This window comes from Meleagris gallopavo, chromosome 3 (genome assembly GCF_905368555.1).
Source record: "Meleagris gallopavo chromosome 3, MGAL_WU_HG_1.1, whole genome shotgun sequence".
NCBI lineage: Eukaryota > Metazoa > Chordata > Aves > Galliformes > Phasianidae > Meleagris > Meleagris gallopavo.
The window spans coordinates 17,320,149-17,340,226 of NC_139406.1; the positions used below are offsets into that span (position 1 = coordinate 17,320,149).

The 20,078-nt window shown below is 34.6% G+C and overlaps 1 protein-coding gene across 27 annotated transcripts in view; it reads right to left on the minus strand.

Annotated features, from left to right (window-relative positions):
- Nucleotides 1-20,078, minus strand: part of LOC116216434 (uncharacterized) — a 393,379-nt gene that overhangs the window by 83,450 nt on the left and 289,851 nt on the right. For 5 of the 27 annotated variants that reach the window (XM_085220361.1, XM_085220362.1, XM_085220374.1 and 2 more), the window contains 2 exons: nt 18,191-18,268; nt 6,895-14,022 (listed from right to left, as the gene is read on the minus strand). The exons of 17 other annotated variants lie outside the window; for them this stretch is intronic. The gene's annotated coding sequence lies outside the window, so the exon portion shown is untranslated. The remainder of the gene's footprint in view (nt 1-6,894; nt 14,023-18,190; nt 18,269-20,078) is intronic. 5 more of the 27 variants (XM_085220388.1, XM_085220370.1, XM_085220369.1 and 2 more) reach the window with 2 other exon arrangements.

The following is a 20,078-nucleotide window of genomic DNA, read 5'->3' on the forward strand; positions in this document are numbered from 1 at the left end:
TCAACAAGCAACTGTACCATTTTCAAATGTGCTACCAAAACCTCACATGGTTTAGTGTGGGCTAGATCTCATGTTCATAGTGGTTCAGTGTCCATACATGCTTCACTCTCTAACCCTGTAGCAGAAAGCAGGTCTGTGCAAAGGTGTGTGGGAAGCAGGAGAAAAGATTTTAGTGCAAAACATTTCTCCAACAGGCAAACCTCTTTTAAACAGCTTTTGCCATTTGGCAGAGAGGGTCTTGTTCCACTTGTCACTGTATATCCCTGCCTGCAGATCCCAGTAGCACCACTCACTGCAGTGTTGGTTCAGCAGCAACAGAAATCTCAATCTACAGAGATTAGATCTCTCCATCACAGCACATGGGCCTACCTTCTGCACTCTCTCCTACCTGGACTCAGACCCCATGACATTATTTCTTTCTTGAAGAATGTTACTAACTTCTGCATTTCATTTAGATAACAAACGACTCAGGTTCCCATTTCATACGTCTGTTTTTTCATACTAATTATTTCAAACACTAATTTCCTCCTTATGTATCAGTAGTAATTACTACCCATCTTAGCAATGGCTATTTCATCGTGAGAATATGGTCTTGAAAAGAGCAGGATGATATTCTGATTTAAGGACCCTGCTAGCAGCATTAGCATTACTAATTTACATGAGTAATATGAACATCATCTTTTATAAAGAAAAATATTTCTTCTGTCCTCCTCTGGCAAGGCCATATGTTAAAGGAAAAAAAATGTGTCAGAACAGACCTTTTAGGAGATTTATTGTATTATATATGTTAATGGAAAATATCAATTCTATAAAAAGACATTAACATTGATTTACCTTATCCAGCGTCTAAGTGAAAATGAAATGAGGATTAAAATAAAGATATTAAGCAAACAGCAAATAATTTAATTCCCTGCATTTCTACACAAACACTCCTTTCTGAAGTTGTGTTTCACTTTCCTAAGCCAGAAGAAAGGTGTCTAGGTTATACAGGTCAATTTCAGTTTACTTTAAATGAAAGTGACCCAAAGCTTTACAAGGGGAACACTTGCTGTTGAACAAGAACAGCAAATGCTTCATTTATCTCCTTGTTCAAGGCCAAAATAACATATCTTTTTTCTTTTTAAGTCTTACTACATGAGTTTTTAATATGTAAAGACAGTCTACCATAGGTTGAAATATCTACTTAGCTGAATCAATCATCCCACAGCTATGTTTCTCCCTCTTCTCCGCCTATTTTGTTGCCATTGTGTTTGGATCATTTGTTTGTTGCCTCTACTTCTTGATTTTGTTAATTATTTTGCTCACTCCCCTGCCTCTCTTTGAAGATAGATCCTGGGGGCAGAAGAGAAATTGGTCAGCCTGAGAATAATGTGTATTTGTGCCTGCAGCTGTGTTGCATAGCAGCCAGCTACCTGCAGATTTCACTCGTTCCCATACCACCCCTGTACCATCCACTCCACTCTTGCTCCAGCATCCTCTAGTCAAGTCCTGCAAGGACAAATCCTTCTCTTGTCCCTTCTTCGCTATTCCCCTTTTTATTAATTTGCTCCTTCCAGCATGAGCAGCCCAAGACAGACATGCACTCAAAAGTCAATTCTGATGAATACTAATTCAATGTAATTTTTTTTTTCTTTTCCCAGAAGAGACTTATTATACCCATTCCCTGTTTTGTGATGAAGTTTCATGCAAAGTTTTTAAACATGTCACACAACTGATTAACAACAGGGTCTTCTAGTTTTTCAAAATGAGTTACAAGAGCAGAATAACAACAAGCTACAAGGTAAGTGATGTCTTTGAACTCTTTTGTTTTGACTATTCAGGAAGACTTCTCAGTCTAGCACTAAACGAATGTATCTATTATTAAGAGGTGGCTGCAGCCTTTCCATAAAAGATCCACAGCATAGATGCAATGGCTGTGGGTGAAGCAACAGTAAAGAGACTGTACAGCTAGGGCCTTAAGGCACTTCATAATGAAGGTAAAATTAGAGAAGCAGTTCTTTTGACTTCTGTAGGACTTCAATTTTCCAAATATGATAGCACATTCTGTGATATTTTCCTCCTATTCAAATGCACTGTAAACTTCTGCAAATATGCCAGGAGTAAGGCTTTCATTTCAGGATAAAGCCAGACTCCTATCTCAGCTTTTTTTCTTTTTCTTTCTCTCTCTCCTTTTTTTTTTTTTTTTTTTTTTTTTTTTTTTTTTTAATATAGTTCACTGAAAGAGCCAGTATATTATTGAAATAGGAGAAGTGGGTGAAAACTACAAAACCTTTTGCTATGAATATTACTGTTATCAGATTGCTGCTGTACTCACATCGCTCTTCTGCAGTAAGAAGAAATTTAAAAAAATAATTATTCTATGCTCAAAATTCAGAATGAACAGAATTGTATCTTTCCACTACCACCATTCTTTTACATGCTTCATATACTCCATATCTATGAAGTTTCTTCAACAGATGTTCACAGTACTTGAAAAACAGGGCTGTTTTTTGTGTACATAGTAATGCAGAGATACATTCACTGTTTTCTTTTAACCTTTTGCAAACAGGCTCCAGATCAGTAATCTTAGAAAGCAAAGACTTAGTCACAGTTCTGATGAAGAACATCCTGGGAACATGCACTGAAGATACCTTGCTCCCCATTCTGCCCAACCTCCTATCAAGTTCCACAGAAGTTGACTCTCAGATTGGACTAAACTCAGTTATAAAGAACATATATATTAATTATCACAACATAGTCATTCAAACTCACTTATTTCCTGCTTTACAGAAAAGTCTTATACCTGTTAAAATTACTCTAGATCTCAAAACAGAATCTTTTGCTAGGCTTCTGCCAACTTTTTTGGAGCAAAGGACTCTGTTGGCTTTCTTTATGGCTTTGGTTTATTTCCTTGATCTGTTATTTTACTATGGTTTTCTGTAGCGTTATCCCAGTGAAAGGATGAACTTTCACTTCCACCTTTCTCAAACATATTTCCCTTCAGCTTTCTCATTCATAATCTGAAGATCAGTTCATGACAATACTACCAACCTTCATCTGTGTGACGTTCCTTTTTTTAGAGGAAAGACTGACCCAAATTGCTGCCTCATGTAGGAGTACAATGCTAACCCTAACTACAGATATTTTTGCTTACGGCTCTAATCTTTCAGAGAGTTTTAAATCAACAGTGCACCTATTTATGCCAATTCAAACTTATTTCTCAATTTAAGAATTCTCAATTAAAGGACAGAATTCACCACTGACTTCATTTTCTCAAATTATCAAATGCTTATTAAAATCCAAAGAAAGTAGTAATCCATGCACATATTTTTTTCTTGACAAACTAATCATTTCATATATTCCTTGCCTATCTCCTTCAGGAATTTTTCATTTTATAGCCAGATAAGTGATAAAAATGGTCACAACAGTCTCACGTATCTGTATGACAGCTTTATCTCAGCCAATGTTATATGACCTATTTCAGATCTCAAAATCCTGTTCTCAGAACAATTCATAATGCATTATATAATCTGTATAATATACACTGAAACAAATGGTTTGATTCCTTCTTATTTCAATGAGAAATTTTTTTAGATTTTTCTACAGACTCCTCTTAAATTTTTCAGAATAGTTGTAAACAATATAATAAGCTATTACCATCTGGACACCTTATAAATAATCTATTGATACTTGATTTTAGAAGGGCTGTTTCTAAGCAATTAAATTGTTTTTACCATTGGAAGCGGGAGGAAAGATAAGATCATTTTTGAAGAGTATGGGGGCTGGATTAGGGAATCGTGTCTCATCAAAGCAAATTTGTATTAAAAAAAAGTTTATTTAATATTCCAATTTAAACCTCAGTAAATCAAAGTTCAAGCCATTTCTTTTTCACTAACTTTTGTGCAAACATCAGAGATAATCTGACTTTCTGTTCCTTCCCCTTTCATAGAATCATAGAATCACAAGGTTGGAAAGGACCTACAAGATCATCTAGTCCAACCATCCTCCCATTACCATTGCTACCACAAGCCACTAACCCACCTCTTGTAGCTCCTCATCCAAACACTTCTTGAACAAGGACAGCAACTCCACCACCTCCCTGGGCAAGCCATTCCTGTGCCTGACCACTCTTCAAAAAAAAAAGTTTTTCCTTTTGTCTAATCTAAAACTTCTCCATAGTGTTACCCAGGTACAAAGCAAATGAAATGTAAGCAGGTTAAGAAAATGTTACTACAGGAAAAATTAAAATTCTCATTTAAGAATACATTTCTACATTGTTCTTTGTCTTTATTCTGCGGACTAAGCACGACTTCACTTCTCACTAAAAATGAGAACTAGGTGCCAACTGTGTCTTCAAGATTAGTAATGACTGGCCTATTTCTGTACTTAGACATAAAGTATCATCTAGTATTAATATCCAAACTCCAGATCTTAGATTTCATAATAAAAGTGTCCTCATTGAACATATAACTTGCATCTCAAATGAAACAGATACATTGTTTAAAAACAGCTTTGGTGATAAAATTCTACTATCAGCTTGGAGGAGATGTCACTGTCTGGCTGCCCTCACTAGTATCTCCTGACCGGTTTCTACACAGAAAGTACTAAGAATGAAACAGAAGGATGGGTTTCAACTGGGTTAAAATTAAGGTGTTTTCCTTCGTTAAACTGAACAATAACTATAAAAAGTAGACAAAATAAATGAAACCTTAATTTCATGAATACTTCATTCTCTTCCACCTTACACAGCACAAAATATTTAATATTTAATATTATTAGTATTCAATAGTATTTAATATTCATCAGGCAGTATCTATATTTTTATTTCTTTTTTACATGCAGTATTAAAGTAATTCTTACTACCCTTAAAATCTTTATCTACTATAGAATTGATATCTTGTTTCCTTTTTCTTTCTTTGTATTTTTTTCAGCTAGCTTTTCCTAAATCAGCTTATTATATCAACGTTTAGATCAGCTGATTTTCCATTTTATTGATTTGGAAGCAGAAATCTCCTGACCTGGTATTTGTTGTGCTGCTGAGTGATTAGTATTGCAAAATAGCAACATTAGAGCAGTGTAAAATAATGATTAAACTGACTTGAAACAGTCAGGAGGACTAAAAAGAAAATAGAAAAACTAAAGCTACAGCTTTGAATACAATTGTCTTGAAAATCAAAAAGCCTCTATTGAATTATTCAATAAGGCAGGAAAAGTTAATTTCAAGTTTAAAAAGAAACAAACTAAAAGATTTGCATACAGAAAACAGCACTTTGACCATGTATTTCAGGGAAAATTTCTCAACAGGACTTTATGATCTCAGAATATAGGTGTGTATCCAGTTACAAGGTATCAGATACAATTACACACAGACATATGTATACAGACACCCACACATATACACATAAATATCTGTTTCCTACAGTATATATGTGTTTTTCTGTCTGTCTTTCCATACAAATAGTTCCCTTTAAAATCTGTTAGAGAAGGGAAATATTATCAACTGTTCTGGCTCATATTTCTTTCTCAGCAAGATGTTCTTGTATTTACCCTAGTTTTACGAGGTGTAAATTTTTACAGTGTCTTACTCTTGGGTCCTGTATTTCAATTATGTAGGATGGATATTGAACTTGAGCACTCCACAGAGCAGCTCTAAGAGCTGGGATGGTGCTTCTCTTTTACTTTATTTATTTTTTTCTGTTATGTACTGGGATAAAAGATTCTCTTGAGTATAAATAGAACTGCAGTGCATTTCTAAGCTCTTCCAATTCATTTTTAATTCTTAAAGCATTCTACTCAGTTCTGTAAAACTGTAGTGATTCACAGTCAAAGACGCTAAAATAAAACTAGAAGAAAAAGTAATAATAAGCATACAGAACTTTATAATAAAAGTAGGACGAATGTAGGCTTTTTATCTGGAGGACATAGAATACTAGGAAAGAAGTTCTATATGGCTCCCCAAACCAAACGGCATTTTGCTTTCCATCTTCATTTTGAGCTTGCTGGAGGCTGTGTAAATCATATGCTGGTTACATTAACAGAAGGAAATAGTATTTTCTGGCATTCACTCTCAAGCTATCCGGTCTGACAATAATACTTCTAAGTTAATAGTAGACAACAATTTGAATTATGAAACAATTTTACTTTCTTCTAAATATCACTACTTGTGGTGAGTCACAATACTATTTCAATTACTGTCTTTCAAGACTTCTCCGAAGATTTTAGCAGACAATTTACACCTTACAGTCTGTCACATTGTGATGGTCAGTGAAAATTTATTCAGTTACAAACTGCCAAAGGCTGATAGTATGAGAAAAACCTCTCTCTCAAATATCCGGACAGCTACAAATATATGGATCTCTATTAATTAAAATTTCCAAGGCTGAGAAGGACCTAATATCAATGCAATGCCAAGTGTGGTTTGTTATGGAGCACAGTAAACTGTGCTCAATTTTCCAGTATTTTTGGCAAGAAAAGACAAAACTACTGTAGTCATCTGGCTTAGGAAAAATAAAGAGAAGTCTTTCTGAATCATAATATATCATTTTCATTCATCCTTCCTCTATAGCTGTAATCATTTTGTTTACAAAAATGACTCCTATAACCTAATATTCATTCATCTGCTGTACCGTAATTAGAATTAATTCCCCTGATCTTTTCTGCTCTCTTCTCATACTTATTAGTCCTTTTACAAGATGTCTTAAGGTTAGTGCCACATTTGGGTATATCTTCTGGTTGTGGTATATGGATGCAGCTATGGTCTCTCCTGGCTTGCATCTTCCATGACATGTAAGATTACAAGTAACCAGTGGATTATTTTGGGATCTATCTTCATATATTCATATGCTCTAACACACAAAAACTACCACAGCACATGAAAAAAAAAAAAGAAATAATAATAATAATAAAAAAACTCACCATTATAGCAAACATATAAATTTGATAAAACAGGAACTGCATCTGTTTTTGAGAAGAGAGGCAATCAAGATTTACTGTATCCAGAAAATATCTTATTACTTAAAAGAATCTTTAAAACAAAAACAAAGATCATATTTAAATCATCTTTACTTTTGCCTTATCAAAACTATAAATACTTAGTACAGTTAACTCACTACTACAGTTAGGTTAGTTAAGGAAATTCCTTAAATATGTTTATATGTTTTGCTGTATCAGGACATGTGGCTGCAAACACATGGCTGCAAAAACCAAGAGACTGGCAGTCTCCCCAAGGGCATAAATTACACACTACAGTAATGAGTGTGAAAACAGTGCAGTCTTTACTGACTTGTACTAGATCACACCAGGTGCTTTTTTCCACATCTGTGCTCACCGTCAATTCTGTATGGTAAGCTCTTGAAGGTGATTGATATGCCAATAGCCCTTTAAGTAGTCATGAGAAAGTCTCATTAATACCATAACCTATCATCTACCACCACTATACATATTCAGGTCATCCTACCTTGTCATGTCTGTAATAACAAGTTTCTTAATAGACACAAAATACATTAGTGTCACAATCTAGCCATTCGTCTTACTTTGGAAAATACCAGTTGATGGACTGGCATTGATCTTGACAGTGGCACACTTAAGAATATCATCCAGGTTACGTGAGCAAAAAAGTGGATAGTAGTGTTGCCCATCCACATACATTTTTCTAATGTATGTCTCATATGCTGCATTTTTGATATCTGAAACTGTACTTGGCTTTCAGTTCTAAGGTCAATCTTCTGGTCAATGCATTTATTCTTGAGGTTCGTTCATAGGTAGAATACTTACCAATGACTAACACAGATAATTCTTAATACATGGCAATTTCAAAATACAGCTGCTATCAGAGATAGTCTTCAGAATGGAAGAAGAGAGGTTGTGAAAAAGGAAAATCTGCAAAGTTTACCTTCTGGTTTACCTTTATTCCCATCTAAGTCAATCCTGAGATATCCTGAAATACTCTACATATAAATACACTCCAGGACTACAATAATAACAACAGAACTGTAATCCAACACCCAAGATTCTGTAAGGTGAGAGAAAAGATAGAAAAGATCTCTACAAATCTGCAGATATCAGGAGCAGGTTATATATGCATAATCCTGTTGTATTATATGAGTAGGGATACAGGGAACAGAATTTATTTCTTTTGACAGCAGAATGCAAGATCTTGCTCATTCCTTTTCTCTAAATCTTTTAAAAAATTCCTTTGTCTGGTATTCTGTTATGCTTTCCCTCTCTCTTTTCATTTCACTCTTCCTTTTTCCCCTTTTATAAAACCTTTTCTAATGTAAAATGAGAAAATAAATAGCTCTTGAAGTCAGGAAGATTTCTGAAATATTTTTCAAGTTATATGCAACAAGCACAAAATATTCCAAGTTGTAACAAACTCTAATATGGATGCATGTTCAAAGTTTAAGTATATGGTTCTCCTTTCAACAATGCACTGACTGCTGAATTTCATCTGCTGTCGTAAATTAGAGATAAGCTCGCAGGAAAAAAAATCAGAAGTTATTTAATGTATTGTTGATTGTTGTAAATAGTAGTGAGGCCTACAAAAAATCATCCTGTGAAGTCATAAAAATGAATGTCACAGTTATAATTCACAAATCATAGTCCATGGTAAAAGATGGTTTCCATCAACACTGGACAATTGCAGTACGCCTGCTGTATAATTTTGTATGCACACATTTTGATGGTTTACAGCTACTGTAAAAGGAACATATTTCAATACCTTTTCATGATGTGTCAACATGACACATTTCAGTACATTGCAGTCATATTTTCTCTGGCTGCTTGTTGCACTTTCTGTGAGAAGGCTGGAGCAGAAATACACACAGCTATTTTTAATTCTAGTTTACCCAGTTACGCAGTATTTCATAAAACTCTGTTGAAGCTAAGGACCATGGTCACTGACCTGAGCACAATCATCAATCATAAAGCCAAAGTCAGATGATAGGGACAGTAAAAAGAGAAAGTTAAGACCATGGATATAGAAATGCTAGAAAATAAATTGCTCAGGAGATCATTTTCATGAAATTGGGAAGCTTGTGTCAAAGGCACTGTAATCCGGAAAATACAACCAAAATGCAAACATTGGTTCACTGCAAACGAAAGTTATCTTAAAGTCACTGGTGGCACTGATAGACCAAAAGTGGTTGAGTCTAGCTGGTATAGATTTTGTTATAGTTAATTAACAAAGAATTATTGAAGTAGAATTAAATGCTGAAATAGAACACAAAGCCAAATATATTCTTACAAAAGTAAAGCGTATCTAAATACTTTTTTTTTTTTTTTTAATCTTCAAAGCCAATTGAAAGGACAGCAACTAAAGAAACATTACAACCTTTCAATCTTTTTGTTTGTTTGTTTGTTTTGTTTTGTTTTTCTTTTTCTTTTAAACAATATGAAAATAGCATTAAGACTTTGTATGCTGTAACACACTTAGGAATGATCTGATGTCTCTAGTACAACAAAATTAAATATAAAAAATCCTCCTGCTGCAGTTATAGCTCGAGCTGAATCAGCCTGTCAAAGGTGAGATAATGGTCCTGAGCTAGGCAGCACACTAGCAGCACAAACTACCTCTAGACCATTATCCTGCTATCATATTAGACATCTTAAGTGCTAACCTCTGTATCTGAGTCATAACAACGCCAGTAATGTTTCACTTCCAGCACTTCAGCAAAACTACATTATTGTTCCCCATTCATATTCTCTGCTCATAATATTATATTATTAAGACATGAATTGAGGGAATTCCAGAAGTAAATGTTTTAATTACAGAGAGTTACACTGATTTTCAATCATTGAACTTTTCAGAATATCTTGGTCAGGTGAGGCTGTTATTTAATTTTTATTTTTTTTTTTTTACTCTGCACATAATACATTTTTGAAATAAGAAACTTCTGTCAGTGACAGAGAGTTACTTTCAGCATCTTGAAATATAAACAGTATTATCCATTTATTGCAATCATTTCCCATAATCCTCAAACTAGTGGAGGCAGATACATCCATTATTTTTGTTATCACAATCAATAGGAGGAGCATATCCATCCCCACTGGGAGAAATAAGATTTCTATTGTAGGGAGATTATGACATTTTCAAATTAGATCCAGTTTTCCTTATTACCTTGGTCTGTTCTTATTCTCCTTTCTAACACCAACTAGTGCAACTACTCTACATGCACACATACACGCACACACACACACAAAAAAACACTGTAGCTTCCCCATTTAAACACATGATAACAGCCACAAAAACAGTCAAAACAAAACCAAGCAACACAGTATCTAAATGGTTAAAATTAACAACTAACTTTCTCATTCTCGTGATATGAGAGACAAAATGGCAACCTAGAAAGTTATATTTATCCCTACTGGATTAACACAGAATTCTCTAAACTTTCAGCTGAAGTTGTACCAGCATTTACAGCATCTTCTTTCTGGGATTCTGTTTGGAGAAAGGAGAAAAAAAGATTTTTTTTTTATTTTTTTATTTTTTATTTTTTCATTTTCGGTGCTGATAATCTCATCTCCTTTAAATTACATTTATACAATGACTCACTTAATTTCAAACTCATTACTAAAATCGGCAATATTAGGCCTGACCTACTATATCTTATGTCAATATCCCTTGAAGTCTTATCATCAAATAAACAGACCTACTATATCTTATGTCAATATCCCTTGAAGTCTTATCATCAAATAAACAACGAAGACTTACTCAGATACAGGATAACTAACTAGTAATAACAGTTTCCTTACTTTTCCTTGCAAAGCTTTAATTGAAGCAGAACAATTTTTCCTTTTCTAAGATTGATCCCCACATTTTAGGAAGCTGATACACAACTGGATCCAATTACATTTAAATGTAAACAACATTATGAATTTATAAATGGCAAATAAGGTAATGATGTGAATGCTACTGTTAGTGGCATGCTTATGACCTGCATACTATCTAAAACTCAAGTTCAGTCCACAGCCTGAGGCTACTGTACTGTTCACAAAATCTTATCATAAGACTTTTTAAGCTTTCATTCTTGTAAACAAAGCAACTATTTAATGATCTGTAGTCTCAGCAGAGCTTTCCAATAACTGTGTCCATTAACAATCACTATTCCCCACGGTAGGATGATTCTCCAGAGCTGTTGATAGAATTGCAAAATCTGAGACAGAAGTAAATGCCTTTACCATACTGCAAGTCTCATTATTTTTAAGAGCCTGTCAAACCACAGAACAACTCTTTCAGTATCCAAAGGCATCAAGAAGCATATCATGGACCCTTGCTCAGAGAGTTTATAAGCTACAGTTTGCTGTGTTTCTTACAGCATTATTATGAGCTCTTAAAACTGTTTTGATATGAAGTCTTACTTGCAAAAGAATGTAGAGGAAAAAGTGGGGAGTAAAAAGTAAAAAAAAGTCTTGTTGACCACCTGTGGGAGTATTTAGATCAACTTGAATCCCTTGAAATCCAAGGGGTTAATATCTTCCTCTGTAAGTCTTGCAGTGGAAGCTGAATTCACTTTTTTTTTTTTCCTTTTTTTTCTCCACCTGTGTTTTTTTCAAAGATCAAATTAAATCACAGTAACCTAAATAATCTGGTTGAAGAAACTAATTTTCCTTAGACTCAACTTTTAAGAGTGCTTCCTGCTAAGAATCCAGTTTTCATCTATTTTCTGTTTCTTCTTCTTAAGAAGAACTTTGTAAAGTATTTCAGAGAAGCCACAAAGTACACAGTAAACTTGTTTCCACTCCTCATATTCTGCAATGTTTAATACTTGATCTATCCTAACTGTAAACAGGACACAGATGTTATCTGACAGAATTTCTAGTCCTAGACCTTTCTGGTTCTGGAGAACATAGAGTTCTTGAATTTTCTCTTTAAATAGGCAGATATGTACGCAACACTTCCAAGATGGTAAATAAAGATTTTTCTTTCCAACTTTATTTTTATTTGGGATGCTTCCTCTTGTCAGATACTACTATTTCAAAATGTCTTTCTTCAAATTATCAACACGTTTCATTTATGCACCTAAATCTCACAAGGTTATTCCCACCAGGTAATCCCATTTGGGTTTCAGAGCACAACCTTTCGTATCCCTGGCATAATCTGGATACTGTTCCCCTTGTGCTCCTATCTTTGATCTGTTTTTTCACCAGTATGTTGCAATCAGTTTCAATCTGTTTTGGTGCTGTCACGAATCAGCTTGAATTTTATGACGATTGAAATAAATAGATGAATACAGAGTTCCTGAAAATACGAATTTCCCTGGTCCAAATAATATAGTAAATAATTATATTTCACATCTGACTGCAGAGCCTGCAAATGCAAAATACTGAGCAGCAAATAAAAAATGATTCTTTGTCCTCTATAGAATGAGAGAGGACCTGACAGCATTTAATTAGTCATGTCCATCAGGTGTAGCATCCTTAGCTAAGAAAGATAGTGCTGAAGAACTGTCTCTTTCATTTGTTCCTTTAGAGGTTGTAGCTGCTTTTTTAACTTGTTATGCATGTGTTTGCCAAGTTTCAGCAGGTATGCTGGATTTATATTATTTCTTACATCTTTATATTGGTTGTATCTCACTTTCAAAGCTACTTTATTTTATTCATGAGTAACTGACCATTCTGACAAACATATGATAATTGCTTATGCTTTGTTTGCCATAACTACAAATGTCAAAGTTTATCTGTATATTTCACAGAGTTTCAATTGTTTTATCTCCTCACAATTCAGACTAATCCTTAACAAGTAGTATAAATTCATATTCTCTGATACCATGTTTCATGAACAAACTGGATATTTGTCTCAGGTAGCTTCCCATATAAAAACTATTCTAGAACTGCTTATAGTTAAAGAATACATTATAAAAATTTAGTAAAAATATTAGCAGCTGGATATGAGTTAACATTTCCCAAATTCTTATCAATCTGTGCATATCTTAGCATTGTTTATTTTTTGTTTATGCAATTCTATAATAGCAGCTTGGAAGTTAAATGCTATGCTAAGAAATCAGCAGTGAAGAAACGTTAAAAATGTTCTACGTGGGAGTAGTGGAGTGGGAAGAATTTTTTCTATAATTCTTAAACATTCAGTGTTCAAAAAAAACTATACCCTCAGACTTCATTCCCCCTGAGAACCAAAAGGAACCAGCTTCAAAAGGGCACACTAACTAAACAACTTTGATTTGTTAATACATGCTTAAAAAATTAATGCACCGAGTTAATATACAAAAAATATAGGCTGGTAGGCTGTGTTCTGATTTTACTGAATGAATTTCTCTACAATTCTTCCAAATTTTATGTAGTTACTAATGCTAGCAATGTATAGTACAATTACATTTATTAAATATATTATTTCAAACTAAACATGCATGTACCTCTTAGTCAGGAAAATTGATATTTACAGGAATGCAGTTTGTTCAGGAAGAAAACAGCTCAACTCTGAATTAAATAAGTAGTTTTTTTCTAAATTTTATCTACTCCCCTTTCAAATGGTTGCAGAAGCTTATATATGACACAGAATCTCGTAGAAGCCCAACAATTCTTAAGAGTTCCTCATCTGTAAAATCCAAATCACCTAAAGGTGAATAACCCAGATACAAACATTCACTGATGTGTCACACTAAAATTCTGTCATATTTTCTAACATATGTACATTTTGTGCAAACTTTGCAACTGAAAACTTCCATTCAGAAGACAATTTAATAGTCAAAATCTTTCTGTGATTAATATAAATTATTATGTGGGCAGAAGTTCTGACTGTACTCTGTTCTTTCAGAATGCTCTACAATTATGCATGATAGCATTTAAAATCAAGACAATGTATGTAGGCATGCAGAAATGTATATTCAAAGACACTCATACTTGTAATTTTATCTTAATTTGTATTTAAGAATTCTCGTTATTCAAGCTTAAATAGATTTTGGAAATCTCATGAAAACATGAAGGTGATCTTCATATATTGCTACTGGGTCCACAGTTGACTCAAACAGACAAAACAAAGATGAACTTCATCAGTGTCTCCAATAAAGCACAGTAGCTGCATCTGGCCTGCTGTCAAAACAGAAAACATTAGAGCGTACATTACAATACATTACAGTGCAGCCAGGCTCATCTTCTATGAGCTACTCTTTGAGAAAAGCTAAAATCTGGAAACTGGGTGTGGTATACAGATTGTGAGGTTCAAGGTACTCAAAGGAAACACACACCATCAGTATCTGAATAGCTCATCCCAGACACACTAAATAAATCCATTCCGAACAAATAGACAGCAACAGTCCATTTCACAAGTTTAAGCTGGTGTGCAAAAAATGCTATTTTTCAACATAGTCACCATGATTAGCTATGCATTTTTACCAGCAATGAACAAGAGCCTGCATGCTGTGCTCACAAATATCTGCACCCACTGTCACTATCACTACTGGTGAAACACACCATTCGCAGCCTCACTGTGCTCATACCCACTGTTTGGTCTTGCTAAGCATTCAGAAAGCTTCAATGAATATCAGTGGTACTTTTTTTTTTTTTTGGGGGGGGGGGGGGCAAAAGAATAAAATAGAAGGCATTATTTTCAGAGTAGCTCTTGTACATATTCCCAGCTCACCTAACAGCATTCCTAATGAACTCGTGAGCTTTTGAAGATAATTCTCTTAATTTTTAAACAGATTTTTTTAGCTTCTTTTGTAGTAAAAACAAAATGGGAATCAGTGAGCAAAAATGACAGACAGAAGACCAAGCTAATGCTTTATCTCAGGAAAAAACTCCTGTACTGAAGATGTCAATAGAAATGTTCCCATTCATTTCAACAAGTGCGTCACGGAGTTAACTAGATCAATCTATGCCCGTGAGAGGAGGGCAGTAGGCCCCGGCCCCACAAAATGGGAAGGGAAAGGGAAAAGGGAGTGGAAGATGGGAGCTGGCTCAAGGAGGAAAAAAAAACAAACAGCAACAACATTCTATGGAGGAAAACTTATTTTACTAACTATGATATCGGAATGCAAGATAACACAATACAATACAATCTAATTGAAATTGAGACTAATAAATCAAATAAGATAGGAGAGAGAGAGAGTACCTGAGACCGAGTCAAACCTGAAATCTTGGAATGGCTAGGAAAGCACCCTCCAGCACCCACTGCAAGGCAGTAAGAGACCACCCCACCCAGAAGGGCCAGATCCCATGACTTCCATAAATGTATAGGGGAATAGGTACCCAGAATTGGAGCATTAACACTTTAACTCCCAGTGCACTACATGATGTTATGATGTGGAATACTGAAAACCAAAAAACATAAAACTATGGCAAAGTGCTGAATACAGCTACCTTGAAAAATCTTCAGTTCTTTATTTATGGTAGTAAAAGTGGAAAATTACCAGAACAAGACAGATGGAAATCATTTATTAGCTTACTCTGATAAAGAGAACAAAATGAAGAAGCTTAACTTCTCTGCAGTTCTTGGTTACTACAGAATGCCAGAGAATACAGAGATATACTTTTCTGCTTTTACAACACCAGATATCTAAAATGCTTTATAATTTATCTGACTGTGAAAGTTGACTCCTGTAGCTGCTTTTACGGAGAGCCCCTAAGCAATTGAAAAATTTTGGCTATCACTTTTGCCTGTTTGCCTGTTTGCTTGCCTTTGCATTCACCCCAATATTCCACCTTTAAAGGAATGAGACATCTCCACTGACAACAGGAAGACAATATCACAGCAGTCAGAACAGCCTTCTGCTGAGCTAAAGACAAGTATAAATGAAGTGCAGAATGCCTACATGGAAATATACCCTCAGCAAAGAACAAAAGCAAATTTATTTACTAAGTGATAAAAAGAAATTTGGTGAAGTCCATTTCCACTACATTACGCATTTGTTATTACTGCTAACACATGTACACCTGATAAACATCTCAATCACTAATACAATTCTTCATGAAGTGCACTTTTGTGGTCTACATTTCATCTGTGAGAGTGCACAGGTTATTTGGCTCATTGGATCACACTCCAATTTCTTTCACTTAAACGGCTCTTGTGCATTGATACCTGCTGTTCATTGCTGCTGACTGCTGCTTTGTAGTCTTAGAGCTGATAACAAGTGATTCATCAGTTTTGTCAGTAGAAGAGCTCTAGTCATTATGACTTTGTGAGTCCTGTGCGAAGGACTGAGTCAGGCTGGCTTTGTTGCATTGCCAAAGTTCCAATAAAAGCCTAATTCAATGTGAAGGACCTCAAATTTTACTATGTTACTTGCTTCCTATCATTTTCCTGTGACTTCATGCATTTAAATAAATCATCTATATTTAGTGCCAGAAATGCATGGATGATTCTGTTCCTTTCTAATTTGCAAGTTGAACCATGATAATTTACGCCAGCTGAGATATCGCCTTACACTTCAGAAGTTTCCAAAAATGCTGTGCAAAGTTTGCTTGCCTTTGATCTACAGAGATCCTATTCAACTGTAGCAACAGCTGCCCTGCCTACAGTCTAAACTGTAGAGGCTGTGAAAGTCCAATCTGTACTTATATTAACATGTGTTTTAATGTCAATATATTTTAATCTGAGTTTTCAGAATGTTAACATCCAAAATTACTGATAACTGAAACTTTGGACAATCATACAAGGAAAAAAAAAAGGCAGGAAGACTGAATTGTTCCTGCCTTTTACTCTGCAAAGCAAAATGAAACATATGCAACACAGAAGTGCTTTTCATTTTCATTTTTCAAATTAAGGTATCAGGATCTCAAGAAAAAATGAATGGCTACATAGACAAATGCATTAACTACTTAATTAAACTGTGGCGGTTGTTGACTTCAATTTTCTTAGGAAGATGAGAAAACACAAGAAATATTTCTATTTATTATTTATATTATTTATGTATTCATTACTTATTATTTCTAACTTATTTATTTATGTTTAAATAAGATGGTATATTTAAAGAATTTCTGAATGACTAAGATAATAAAGCTATGTAGTGAAGTGCTGTTTTTTGTTTATCTTGTTTGTGTCATTTATTCGTACTTATGGGGGAAAAAAAAAAAAAAAGTGGTTTTAAATACACTGTAATGGTTCTGGAGTATAAACCAAAGGTCAGCAATACTTTGATGAAATTAAGTACAGAAAACCTCATGTTTCCTCTCCACTTCTGTCAATAAATAGGCATTGGAGAAAGGTGATTTTGTTTTCTAAAGTTTGGATGTGAAACATTATGACCAGTTTACTCTTTGTAAAATATATTTAAGTAGACTGGCACATATTTATACATAATTTCAGTAAGCATTTTAGAATATTTATAGAATAATTATCAACCTTAATATCAAGGAAAAAAAAAAAAACAACAAAAAAAAACACACAACATGAAGACATGACTTCAAAACAGTGAAGTAGTAAAAATAGAAATATACAAGGTTGGAAAAGACCTCCAAGATCACCCAGTTCAACCATTCAACTACCACCAATACACAAATTGAATTAAAAAAAAAATAAAAACAAAAACTCACAAATTTACTTACTCACAGTTTATATATATGCACACACACACACACACAAATACAAAAATTGATATAAATGTATATGCAGGTAATAAAAATAATACTACATGGGTTTGGGGCTGGGAGAATGGAGATAAAAGAGTAGAGTAATTCAGACTAGCTCCGAACTGGCCCTAAGGAAGGAACACTTATCAGCAGCTGAAGGTCACCAAGCTCACTGCATAAGTGCTTGTTTTGCTTCCAGTTCACTGAAAAAGCACATATAATTCAACCATTTCCAAACTGTTCCAAGATGCAAAGTAAAGCCAATTAAGTAGAAACAACTAGGAGACTGTCTTCCAGAAGACTATCTCAGTCCAAACTGAACTTCTAATATCAATCCACTCCTTAGGATCAATTTCCAAATTCTGAACTGCTCAGCAACTTTGAAGCCGAACATCAGCGTAAAGGGCAATTGGAGCTCTATGGACCAGTAACTTTGGGAAGAGCTCCATTTCTGGTCTAGAAGGTGAGTGAATACATGAACAATGCATAGAACCCAATCTAATGATTCCATTATCATTCACATAATACAAGTACAAACAGAACAGTGACTAAATTGAGGATCTATACAGAAGGGCTTTAAGAGTGGTGGGAGAGTCAGTAGTTCTTGTCTGGTCACTAGATAGGAACAAACTCTTAATAATGAAGGTACAAATGGTCATAAATGGAAGGAATCAAAATGAGGCACCACAACCTGTTACAATGTGGAGGAACTCCCATGGAAGATCATCAGACCCACAGACTCATCTTCATAGATGTAGAAGGAAATGACCTTGGTAAAAATGGGAGTGAGGAATTAATTAACAGAGCAGCTCGCAAAGTATAGCAAAAGGAATATCTCTAAGAATCTGTATCAGTATCCAAAATTATCAAAAGAGAGAAAGATAAAAGTTGACCTTTACATAAATGCATTTGCTGTCCTCCACCACCATTCTACAGAAAGCTTATATATTTTGGTATATCTTAAAAGGCTACTAATATCATCTGAACTAATCACACCAAGGGAAAAGAGCAGTGCTGCTATTCAAATGCTACTCATGATGAAGTAGCTAATGCCTCAGACTAGTGGGACAAATCATCACTTGTATTTCAACTAGAAGCACTGCAAAAAAAAAAAAATCAAACTTTGACATTAAAGTGTCCTGACAGTTTCTCATTTAATTTTACTAGTCAGAAAAAGAAGAACAGACATGGAAAAAAGCACTGCTTCTGTTGCAGATTTGTAACATATTACTGGGTCAGTTGGAGTCATATTATCTCTATGGACAAAACTTTCATTTGGGAGTCTAAACCATAGCAATTCAGCAGAATTAAAAATAGTCTGTACCACAGTAAAGTAATGAAGCCAAAATGACCTAAAAGTTAAACTGATTGTGAAAACAATCTTAATTTCAAAATAAAAAATAATATAACAGCTGAAAAAAAAAATTAGAGTAGTTAAGGGAAAAACTAATCAAATAAAAATAAAACTACGATAGGTGAAAAAAACAAATCAAAACCAGATTTCTCAGTGAATTTGCCTTAGGTTTCACAATGCATTTTACCAGACACATGGATTTCACTGTGTATGAGACACCAATATTGGCTTCAGTGATTGAATAGATTTACTTCTATATAGTCTGGATCTGTAGCTGCAGTGATTTTTTTAATGACAACAATACAATTGTCATTTGAGTGCTGTTTCTGAAAAAGTCCTTCAAATTTATTCATTGTTTTAATGTTATTTGACTAAAGAGTAGGCTGAATCCACAGAAATCACTACTGCATAACCCCAATGAAAGTCAGTCATGGAAAATAACACCAGTTTGTTTCTAAATCAGTGAAGCAAATGTACAAAAACCACTTGAAAGCCTGTGTTATCGTTGTTTATACCCTGCTTTCCCCAAATGTTAAAAAAGATCTTCTCTCCTGCTTCAGTGATTCAACGTGGTAAAAAAATTCTAGCTTAAGATCACGCTGAAACTTGCTCAAAGCGTTCATTTACTTTTTTTCTTTTCTTCTCTGTGCTGCAGAACACTTTATCATGCATGTACACATAATGATTCCCATGACTGATGAGAAGAACTGAAAACAGCATTTAAAATTAAATAATTCTACACAGTCTAGACCAAAATATCCTTCCAGTACCTGAAAGGAGCCTGCAGTAAAGCTGGGGAGGGATATTTTGTAAGTAGTGACAGGACAAGGGGAAAAGGTTTTAAACTAGAAGAGGGTAGATTTAGACTATGTATCAGGAAGAAATTCTTTACTGTGAGAATGGTGACACATAGGAACTGATTGCTCAGAGAGGTTGTGAATGTCCCTCTCTAGAAGCATTCAGTGCCAGGCTGGATGGGCCTTTGACCAACCTGGTCTAGTGGGAGGTGTCCCTGCCTATAGCAATGGGGTTGGAACTAGATGATCTTAAAGGTCCCTTCCAACCTAAACTAGCCTACGGTTCTATGATTCTAAGAAAATACCAGAAACTACCTGCTATACATACATTTTTCTCAAGTTTTATCAAAACTTACCTGAAAAAAAAAAAGGAGGATGCTTATCTATTTTGAATAAAATAAGATTTGTAATAACGAAAACACTCTGAC